Raw genomic sequence first — 11,366 nt, 5'->3', positions numbered from 1 at the left:
CATATCAACACATGTGTTCTTAGCTTTTAATATTCATGGCGAAGTTTCTTCTTCGTTAAATTGTTATATGGTTGGAATTGGAAAATGATACGTGTAGTAATTGCTATTAATGTCTTGGGTAATGTGATACTTGGCAATTGTTGTGCTCATGTTTAAGCTCTTGCATCATATACTTTGCACCCATTAATGAAGAAATACATAGAGCATGCTAAAATTTGGTTTGCATATTTGGTTTCTCTAAGGTCTAGATAATTTCTAGTATTGAGTTTGAACAACAAGGAAGACGGTGTAGAGTCTTATAATGTTTTCAATATGTCTTTTATGTGAGTTTTGCTGCACCGGTTCATCCTTGTGTTTGTTTCAAATAACCTTGCTAGCCTAAACCTTGTATCGAGAGGGAATACTTCTCATGCATCCAAAATACTTGAGCCAACCACTATGCCATTTGTGTCCACCATACCTACCTACTACATGGTATTTTCCGCCATTCCAAAGTAAATTGCTTGAGTGCTACCTTTAAAATTCCATCATTCACCTTTACAATATATAGCTCATGGGACAAATAGCTTAAAAACTATTGTGGTATTGAATATGTAATTATGCACTTTATCTCTTATTAAGTTGCTTGTTGTGCGATAACCATGTTCACTGGGGACGCCATCAACTATTCATTATTGAATTTCATGTGAGTTGCTATGCATGCCCGTCTTGTCTGAAGTAAGAGAGATCTACCACCTTATGGTTAAGCATGCATATTGTTACAGAAGAACATTGGGCCGCTAACTAAAGCCATGATCCATGGTGGAAGTTTCAGTTTTGGACATATATCCTCAATCTCAAATGAGAAAATTATTAATTGTTGTTACATGCTTATGCATAAAAGAGGAGTCCATTATCTCGTTGTCTATGTTGTCCCGGTATGGATGTCTAAGTTGAGAATAATCAATAGTGAGAAATCCAATGCGAGCTTTCTCCTTAGACCTTTGTACGAGCGGCATAGAGGTACCCCTTTGTGACACTTGGTAAAAACATGTGCATTGTGATGATCCGGTAGTCCAAGCTAATTAGGACAAGGTGCGGGCACTATTAGTACACAATGCATGAGGCTTGCAACTTGTAAGATATAATTTACATGATACATATGCTTTATTACTACCGTTGACAAAATTGTTTCATGTTTTCAAAATCAAAGCTCTAGCACAAATATAGCAATCGATGCTTTTCCTCTATGGAGGACCATTCTTTTACTTTCATTGTTGAGTCAGTTCACCTATTTCTCTCCACCTCAAGAAGCAAACACTTGTGTGAACTGTGCATTGATTCCTACATATTTGCATATTGCACTTGTTATATTGCTTTGCATTGACAACTATCCATGAGATATACATGTTACAAGTTGAAAGCAACCGCTGAAATTTAATCTTCCTTTATGTTGCTTCAATACCTCTACTTTGAATTATTGCTTTATGAGTTAACTCTTATGCAAGACTTATTGATGCTTGTCTTGAAGTGCTATTCATGAAAAGTCTTTGCTTTATGATTCACTTGTTTACTCATGTCATATACATTGTTTTGATCGCTGCATTCACTACATATGCTTTACAAATAGTATGATCAAGGTTATGATGGCATGTCACTCCATAAATTATCTGTGTTATCGTTTTACCTGCTCGGGACGAGCAGAACTAAGCTTGGGGATGCTGATACGTCTCCAACGTATCGATAATTTCTTATGTTCCATGCCACATTATTGATGTTATCTACATGTTTTATGCACACTTTATGTCATATTCGTGCATTTTCTCGGAACTAACCTATTAACAAGATGCCGAAGTGCCAGTTCTCGTTTTCTGCTGTTTTTGGTTTCAGAAATCCTAGTAACGAAATATTCTCGGAATCGGACGAAATCAACGCCTGGGTTCCTATTTTCACCGGAAGCATCCGGAACACACGAGAAGGACCGGAGGGGGGCACCGGGCCCCCGCACCATAGGCCGGCGCGGCCCGGGCCCCGGCCGCGCCACCCTATGGTGTCGTCGCCCCTTCGACCCTCCCGCGCCGCCTCTTCGCCTATATAAAGCCCCCGGATCGAAAACCCCGATAAGTTCGACGAAAACCACGAAACCTTCCGCAGCCGCCGCCATCGCGAGGCCAAGATCCGGGGGACAGGAGTCTCTCGTTCCGGCACGCTGCCGGAGCGGGGAAGTGCCCCGGAAGGCTTCTCCATCGACACCGCTGCCATCTCCACCGCCATCTTCATCACCGCTGCTGCTCCCATGAGGAGGGAGTAGTTCTCCATCGAGGCTCGGGGCTGTACCGGTAGCTATGTGGTTCATCTCTCTCCCATGTACCTCAATACAATAATCTCATGAGCTGCTTTACATGATTGAGATTCATATGAGTTTGTATCACAATTTATCTATGTGCTACTCTAGCAAAGTTATTAAAGTAGTTTTATTCCTCCCGCACGTGTGTAAAGGTGACAAGTGTGTGCACCGTGTTAGTACTTGGTTTATGCTATGATCATGATCTCCTGTAGATTATGAAGTTAACTATTGCTATGATAATATTGATGTGATCTATTCCTCCTACATATGCATGAAGGTGACAAGTAGTGCATGCTATGTTAGTACTTGGTTTAGTCTTTTGATCTATCTTACACTATAAGGTTACTTAAATATGAACAAATTGTGGAGCTTGTTAACTCCGGCATTGAGGGTTCGTGTAATCCTACGCAATGCGTTCATCATCCAACAAAAGTGTAGAGTATGCATTTATCCGTTCCGTTATGTGATCAATGTTGAGAGTGTCCACTAGTGAAAGTCTAATCCCTAGGCCTTGTTCCTAAATACTGCTGCGTTACTACTGCTTGTTTACTCGTTTTACTGTGTTACTACTCGCTGCAATACTACCACCATCAACTACACGCCAGCAAGCTATTTTCCGGCACCGTTGCTACTGCTCATATATATTCATACCACCCGTATTTCACTATCTCTTCGCCGAACTAGTGCACCTATTAGGTGTGTTGGGGACACAAGAGACTTCTTGCTTTGTGGTTGCAGGGTTGCATGAGAGGGATATCTTTGACCTCTTCCTCCCTGAGTTCGATAAACCTTGGGTGATCCACTTAAGGGAAAACTTGCTGCTGTTCTACAAACCTCTGCTCTTGGAGGCCCAACACTGTCTACAGGAAAAGGAGGGGGAAGTAGACATCAATCATTCAAAGTAAGCATGGCATATTTTTGCAGAAACAATTAGTACAAGTGAAATGAGATTTATAGGAGTTGGAATCAACTCAAAAGCATTTGTGATTGGTTTTTAATAATTATTCTAAGTCACAAAAGTCCCTGTCTTGTTTATTTTTCTACTTTAATTCTATAACAGATCTAGGGTTCAAAGCAGTGGCATTGTGTAGGTAAAACTCTAAGCTTTCCAAATATATAAAATTTGTCTAATTTGGCTCAGTAGATTTGGAGTTATGCAATTTTGAACACAGCACCAGTATTCAAAATTTGAGTTAAATTAATTCTAACGAATTCAAATTAAAACGACGCGCGGGAAACTAAACGGGCCGGCCCAGCTCGGCGTCTCGCGCGAGTGGGCTGCCTGACAGTGGGCTCCGCTTGTCAGCGGGTGCTAACACGCGAAGCGGTACGCAGCGCGGTGGCAGTCGGATTAAAACGAGGATCCACGGCTGAGGGTCGTCCTCATCATCGACGAGGCTCGCCGGAGAACTAACCCTACCGGCGGCCAGACTAGGGGGTCGGGGAGCTACCTGGAGGCGGGCGAGCGTCGGCGAGGCGGGCAGAGGTCGTGGAAGAGGGCGGTGAAGCTCCTGGCACCAACAGCGGCTCCAATGGGGGCTCCAATCGCCGACGAGGTCGCAGGTGTACTGGTGGAGCTCCGGCAAGCAATTCGTGAGCGATGGTGTAAATTGGTGGGCGGCGCTGCTCGAGGAGAGGTTGTGAGGTGAGGGAGGAAGATTGGCGTGCTCAGATCGATCGGAGGACGCCTCTATTTATAGAGAGAGGGGGTGGCCGTGGCACTCGGGGCAGGTCATCGACGAGATCGTCGTTCAAGGGCGGCGAAGGGGCAAGGGATGGGTGTGCTGTGTTCTTGATGTCACGGTGATCACAGCGCGCGTCCAGACGAGGTCAGGGGTGGAGTGGTCACGTCGTCATCGTCATCGGGTACCAGGGTACTGCGGCGGATGGTCGTCGTCCGTGACGACGGCGACAGTGTGCTCTGGGCTAAACGGCCATGTCCTGGAGGTAGCTGGGACCTTGGTGAGGCGACTGGTGAGCGGAGAGAGCGAGGGGAGGCGTGAGGCGACGGGGCACGGCGGCGTCCTGTCGCGTCTAGGGACATGTCCTGGCGCGCTCTGGGCGTCGTGGGCGCGTCAGGGCGTGCGGGTTCCTGGCCAGTGTCGACGCCTTCTCGGTCAATGGTTTGCACGAGCAGGTGCAGGGGAGTGAGAGGGAGTGAGGTGGTGATAGTTGGGCAAGTTTAGTTTAGGAAACTTCCAAACCAGGGGCGCAAAGTGGGTAACATTTTATAAATGGGCAAAGTGACCATTATCACATGTTGGTTGAATTTGAATTCTTCTTTGATTTGAATTGGGTTTCTTTGATGCAAAAGGGTTTGTTTTTGATATATAAGTGTTTTACAAACAATTGCACAAGCAAATGTGTCCTTGGTTGAAGATTTGCAAAATTGGCTAAAGTGTATGTGAGCAAAAATGGGATTTTCTCACTATTTCATTTCTCTCTATTTGATTTGACTTTTCTTGACTCAAAAGTTATTCTCATTAGTTTAGGAACATTTCCAAACCATTGAAACCATTCCAAAAGGTCTAGTTCAAAGATTTGCAAAAATGGCCATAAACACATGTATGTGATATGTCAATTTTCCTTATTCTTGTAATTTGTTCCCCTTGCTTTACTTGGGCAAGGTTGAGGGTCAATTTAGTGTTAGATTAGGTTTAGAGATGGTTTCACACCATTTGGGTAAGGTATAAATGCATAGGTCAAGGTTTGGGTAAATTGGCTATGTGTCACATATGCCTCTATGCATATGTTGCTACTCTTTAATTCTTTAATGATTGATCGTCCACTGATTCTTTGTACTAACTGCTTTCGTACAGATGAATTAGTATTCACTATGAGCTATTCTGATGTGTATGCCGAACGCTGGGGTCGTACTTGGTTCGTCGTTCAGAACAGTTTACAGGGTACACAGAGCTATTCTGATGTGTTGCATGAAAGATATGAGGGATTCAAAGCATCAGCAACAATATTTATCAGTGCTACTTGTAGTGAGAGGAGGCGCTATGGAAGCTAGCGGGTGGCAAGTAGTAAACCTTCCCTTTTGCACCTCCCCATCTCTACGCTCCATCTTACAACGGGCACAGGTTTACTTAGGCATGGGAGGTCTCGGGCGATGTAGTATGCTCTGCTTAGTAGCAATCGGTCATACATCAGGGAGGCAATGTAGGTTACTATCTGTTGCAGGTGGATGCGAATCGTACGGAGTAGCGACCTTTTTGCTCTCCCGCTCTGCAGCGTTGATGTCTACTCGATGCACCCGTTGAAAACGTACCTTGCTATCTTATGCAAGTAGATGCGGTTAGTACGGAGTATCAACTGTTATGTGTAATCGTGTTGTAGATGCCCTGTTTAGTTGACTACATGAGCTTCACTGCAATATATTTTTTTTTGAAATGGAGGCAAAAGCTTTGCCTCATCCATTAATTAAGAAGAGAGTGCTCAGTTTTAGAAGAAAATCGAGCGAAAACCTACAACATGGGTTTGCAAACCGCGTCCACACTGCAAATTATACAAAACAGAGACTGAGCACAAAAAACATTTCTTTTTTTGGTATGTCTAAAATTTTCGATTGTGTGGAAATATATGCGAAATTTTGCTCATTGATTATAATTTACTAGTACTATAATACGCATTGTATACTGACTTATTTTTGTTTGTTTGCTGTGATGAATCACAAGGATGGTATCTGAGTAAGGTAGCTCTTAAAAAAGAGCCTCCTTCCTTGATTATACACACTAAACAAATCATTATTCTGACCAAACATGTACAAATTTACTTTGATGCCAATATGTTTTCCTTTCATCAAAATGTTCATTCTTTAGTTCATTGCTTCACCATGGTCTTTTGTTTTCTTGTTGTGAAGGTAGACCCTATAGTTCACTTCGTTCATCGGTTACTGAAGTTGCGCTTGCCTGCGAATTTGTTTGCTGTGATGATTCCCAATGACGATATCTGAGGAAGGTAGCCCTCGAAAAGGGACTCCTTCCTTGATTACACATCCTAAACTAATCATATATTCTGAGCAAACCCATGCAGTTTTGAGTTTGAAGTGGCTTGTAATTGTAGGGCAGACAGCCATCATTTTTCTCCCATGTTATCTATCTTGAAATTATTGGCGCAACTAACCCACTAGTGGAAAATGGACTTTTCGTCCAAAGCTCCCTGCAAGGTTTAGTCTCGGTTTAAAAATGAACCGGGACTAATGAGCCACATTAGTTCTGGTTCGAGCTGCGCGGGCGACGGAACCCTTTAGTCCCGGTTCGTTTGGGGCCTTTAGAGCATCTCTAGTAGAGCCCGAAAAACTAGAAACCGAAAACATAGTATTTAGTCTTCCGAAAACGTTCGTTTGATTTTGGTAGTGGCACAAAATAGAAACCGTAAAAGACGAACTGAAAACACAAAATTAAAATTCTCGCGGGAGAATTCATCGATGAACTATAGATGATAGTTCTAGCTCCGATTGAGCACGAAATTTTACATAATACCAACTAATAAGCTAAATAAGGTATTGTCCCCGTAGCGGCGCGAGCTAATTTTGCCCAAAATTAGGCCCCCACGGCCTCTACGCGCAGCGACGGCGGTGGTGGCGGTGGAAGGCGAGGCGGCAGACGCGTGGATCTCCTACTCCGCGTTGAGCTCGACGATCTCCAGCTTCACACGGCGGACGCGTTCTTCTCGGCGCGCCGCCTCGTATTCCCGGACTTGCCGGACGGCGTCGGCCTCCGCCGCTCCTCCTCCGTGCGGAATACGGGTGGGCGTGGAGGCGAGTCCCCACCACCCAAGCTTCCTCCTCCCCTAGCGGAGCTACCGCGGCTAGCCATGCGGACCTCTACGGGCGGCGATGCGTCGGAGGGGATACGGCAATTGTTCGTCGGAGCTGGCGGAGCTAGGCGGTGGAGCGGCTGCAGCGGCGGAGGGGAGTAGGTTGTTGGAGATATGCCCGAGAGGCAATAGTAAAATAGTTATTGTTATATCTTAGTGTTCATGATAAATGTTTACACTCCATGCTATAATTGTATTAACCGAAAACATTGATACATGTGTGTTGTGTAAACAACCAAAGTCCCTAGTAAGCCTTTCGTTTAACTAGCTTGTTGATTAATAGATGATCATGGTTTCCTGATCATGAACATAGGATGTTATTAATAACAAGATCATATAATTAGGTGAATGATGTGATGGACACACCCATAGTAAGCGTAGCATAAGATCAAGTCATTAAGTTCAAATTATTATAAGCTTTCGATACATAGTTACCTAGTCCTTCGACCATGAGATCATGTAAATCACTTATACCGGAAGGGTACTTTGATTACATCAAACGCCACTGCGTAAATGGGTGGTTATAAAGATGGGATTAAGTATTCGGAAAGTGTGAGTTGAGGCATATGGATCAAGAGTGGGATTTGTCCATCCCGATGACAGATAGATATATACTCTGGGCCCTCTCGGTGGAATGTCGTCTGATTAGCTTGCAAGCATGTGAATAGTTCACAAGAGATGATATACCCCGGTATGTGTAAAGAGTACTTGTCGGTGACGAGGTTGAACAAGGTATGGAGATACCGATGGTCAAACCACGGGCAAGTAAAATATCACGTGACAAAGGGAATCGGTATCGTATGTAAATGGTTCAATCGATCACTAATTTATCGTTGAATGTGTGGGAGCCATTATGGATTTCCAGATCCCGCTATTGGTTATTGGTCGGAGAGGAGTCTCGACCATGTCTACATAGTTCACGAACCGTAGGGTGACACACTTAAGGTTTGATGTCGTTTTAAGTAGATATGGAATATGGAATGGAGTTCGAATTTTGTTTGGAGTCTCGGATGGGATCCAGGACATCACGAGGAGGTCCGGAATGGTCCGGAGAATAAGATTCATATATAGGAAGTCACTATCCAAGATTGGAAATGATCCGGTGCATTTATGGAAGGCGCTAGAATGTTCTAGAACCTTCCAGAATAAATCACCATGGAAGGTGGAGTCCCGGTTGGACTCCACCAACCCCAACCAGCCAACCAAGTGGGAGGGTGGAGTCCATGGTGGACTCCACCTCCTTGGCCGGCCAAGAAAAGGGGGAAAGGGAGAGTCCCTGTCCCTCTAGGTTTCGTCCATATGGCAGTTTTTGAATTGGGGTCTTATTCAGATCTTTGGGAAAACCCTTGGGTGTTCCACCTATATAAAGAGGAGGAGAGGGAGGGGCTGGCTACCCTAAGTTGGCCGCACCACCTATGCCCCCCCCCCCCCCAAGCTGGCGCCCAAACAGCCCCCCTCTCCCAAACCCTAGCCTCTCTCCTCCTCCATCTTCTCCCTCAGCGCTTAGGCGAAGCCCTGCCGGAGATCTCCACCACCACCGACACCACGCCGTCGTGCATGCTGTCGGGATTCCGAGGAGGATCTACTACTTCTGCTGCCCGCTGGAACGGGGATAAGGACGTCGTCATCAACACCGAACGTGTGACCGAGTACGGAGGTGCTGCTCGACTGTGGCACCGTCAAGATCTTCTACGCGCTTTTGAAAGCGGCAAGTGATCATCTTCTGCAACAACGAGATCTAATCTCGTAGGCTTTGGAAATCTTCGAGGGTTAGTCTCATGATCTTCTCGTTGCTACCATCTTCTAGATTGGATCTTGGCTTGTTATTCGTTCTTGCGGTAGGAAATTTTTTGTTTTCTATGCTACGAATCCCATCAGTGGTATCAGAGCCGTGTCTATGCATAGATTGGTTGCACGAGTAGAACACAATGGTTTTGTGGGTGTTGATGCTTTTGTTGTCTTAGTTGGTGTACTTTGCATCTTGTGGGATGGTGGGATGAAGCGGCTCGGGCTAACTTTACATGACCGCGTTCATGAGACTTGCTCCACGCTCGACATGCAACTTGTATTGCATATGTGGCTTTGCGGGTGTCTGTCTCTCTCACCATAGTGAAGATTAAATTTACTCTTTCTATTGACAACACTAGTATCACCGTTGTGGTTCATGTTCGTAGGTAGATTGGATCTTACTCGAAAACCCTAAACCACGTAAAATATGCAAACCAAATTAGAGGCGTCTAACTTGTTTTTGCAGGGTTTGGTGATGTGATATGACCATGATGTGATGATGAATATGTATGAGATGATCATTATTGTATTGTGGCAACCGGCAGGAGCCTTATGGTTGTCTTTATATTTCACGTTGTAGTATTATTTCAAAGTAGTTATAATAGTTGCTACATGTGGTGAACAACCATGAAGACGGCGCCATGGACCTTGACGCTACGCCGAAGATAATGGAGATCATGCCCGTTGATGATGGAGATCATGTCCGTGCTTTGGAGATGAAGATCAAAGGCGCAAAGACTAAAGGGCCATATCACATCACATATGAATTGCAAGTGATATTAATCCTTTATGCATCTTATCTTGCTTAGATCGCGATGGTAGCATTATAAGATGATCCCTCACATTAATATCAAGATAATAAAGTGTTCTCCTCTCGTATGCACCGTTGCTACAGTTCGTCGTTTTGAAGCATCTTGTGATGATCGGATGTGATAGATTCTACATTCACATACAATGGGTGTAAGCCATGTTGCACACGCGGAAATACTTGGGTTTGCTTGACGAGCCTAGCATGTACATACATGGCCTCAGAACACAGGAAACCGAAAGGTTGAACACGAGTCATATGGATGATGTGATCAACATGTTGATGTTCACCGTTGAAGCTACATCATCTCACGTGATGATCGGTTTTGGTATAGTGGATATGGATCGTGTACCACTTAACAACTATGAGGGATGTTGTATTAAGTGGGAGTTCATTAGTAATTAGATTAAAACATGAACTAATTATCATGGATATAGTTTGAATAGTATATTGAATTAATTTGTAGAATTGACATATGTTATCTACCATGCGCTAGTCTTGTGATTGAGATAGAAATGTTGTTAAGTCTGATAAGTAACTTTATGGACTGGTACCGTATTTTTAAAGAATCAAGAAATGATTTAGTCCTATTGCAAACTTTTAGTAAAACTCACATTGCTGATTCAAAGAACAATGGTTTTAATTAGTACCTAAAATTATCTTGTCTCCGTGAAACTTGAAGTTCAAATCTGTTTGAAAAGTAAGGAGCTTGAAATTTTGTTTTCAGAAATAAGAAAGGTATGAGATATATGTGATATCTAAGACCTTATTGCAAGATGATAGAATATAATTTAGTGAGACTACATGAACTCATAAGTTTTATGGGAATGTACGAAGGTTGAAGACGCCAGGTGTCCCAATCCTCCAACTAGTTGGGCACTAACGATATTCGCATATCCATGAAGTGATCGTTCTTAGTATGCACCGTTGCTAAGACTCGTCGTTTCGAAGCATCACGTGATGATCGGGTGTTATAGATTCTACGTGTGCATACAACGGGTGCAAGCCAGATTTGCACATGCGAATGCTGAGGTTAAACTTTACGAGCCTAGCATGTACAGGCATGGTCTCGGAAAGTCGTCATGATATGATGGATAGAATTATGAGTGAAATTGTTCATCATATTACAAAGTTACTAATAGTGAAATCTGGAACACTTGTCATATGATGATCAACTTCAAAGTAAGAACCTCAAGGTTATTGTTATTTGACTAATGGACCTAGAAGTTATTGAAGGTGAAGTGTTTTCTGAGAATGAGGAAAGCTAAAAGAGAAACTACAAAAGATATTTTAGCAGAAAAAAGTAAAGACTAGAAAGTCTAGCTCAGGTGTATATAGATGATATACATGTTATGAATGTATTCTTTGATTGGTCACACAATGAAGTTCTTGGGTATTTGTACCAGATTGGTTGGTATGAGATGTCATACAATACAACGCAATACAAGAATACGATGGCCTAAGTGACTAATAAGGAATATGGTAATAATGCACGTGTGGAACATGATAAAGTGTTATTATGTTTGGCGTTGGCATTCTACCTAGCCCTTAGGATTTATAATAAAGAACTTAATAATTATTATTTTTCTCTGGTCAAATGAAAACAATGAGTTGTTCAAA

The 11,366-nt window shown here is 43.4% G+C and overlaps 2 non-coding genes across 2 annotated transcripts; both read left to right on the top strand.

Moving 5' to 3' along the window:
* The first annotated feature begins 5,983 nt into the window (after positions 1-5,983).
* LOC124693796 lies at positions 5,984-6,091 on the top strand. The gene has a single exon (XR_007000254.1). It is a non-coding gene; the product is annotated as a small nucleolar RNA Z118/Z121/Z120 (small nucleolar RNA).
* Positions 6,092-6,249: 158 nt separating this feature from the next.
* On the top strand, positions 6,250-6,357 carry LOC124693733. Its single transcript, XR_007000191.1, has one exon. It is a non-coding gene; the product is annotated as a small nucleolar RNA Z118/Z121/Z120 (small nucleolar RNA).
* The last annotated feature ends 5,009 nt before the right edge of the window (positions 6,358-11,366 follow it).

This window comes from Lolium rigidum, chromosome 2, assembly GCF_022539505.1.
Source record: "Lolium rigidum isolate FL_2022 chromosome 2, APGP_CSIRO_Lrig_0.1, whole genome shotgun sequence".
In the NCBI taxonomy this organism is placed as follows: domain Eukaryota; kingdom Viridiplantae; phylum Streptophyta; class Magnoliopsida; order Poales; family Poaceae; genus Lolium; species Lolium rigidum.
This window is presented reverse-complemented; position numbering and strand designations above follow the sequence as displayed.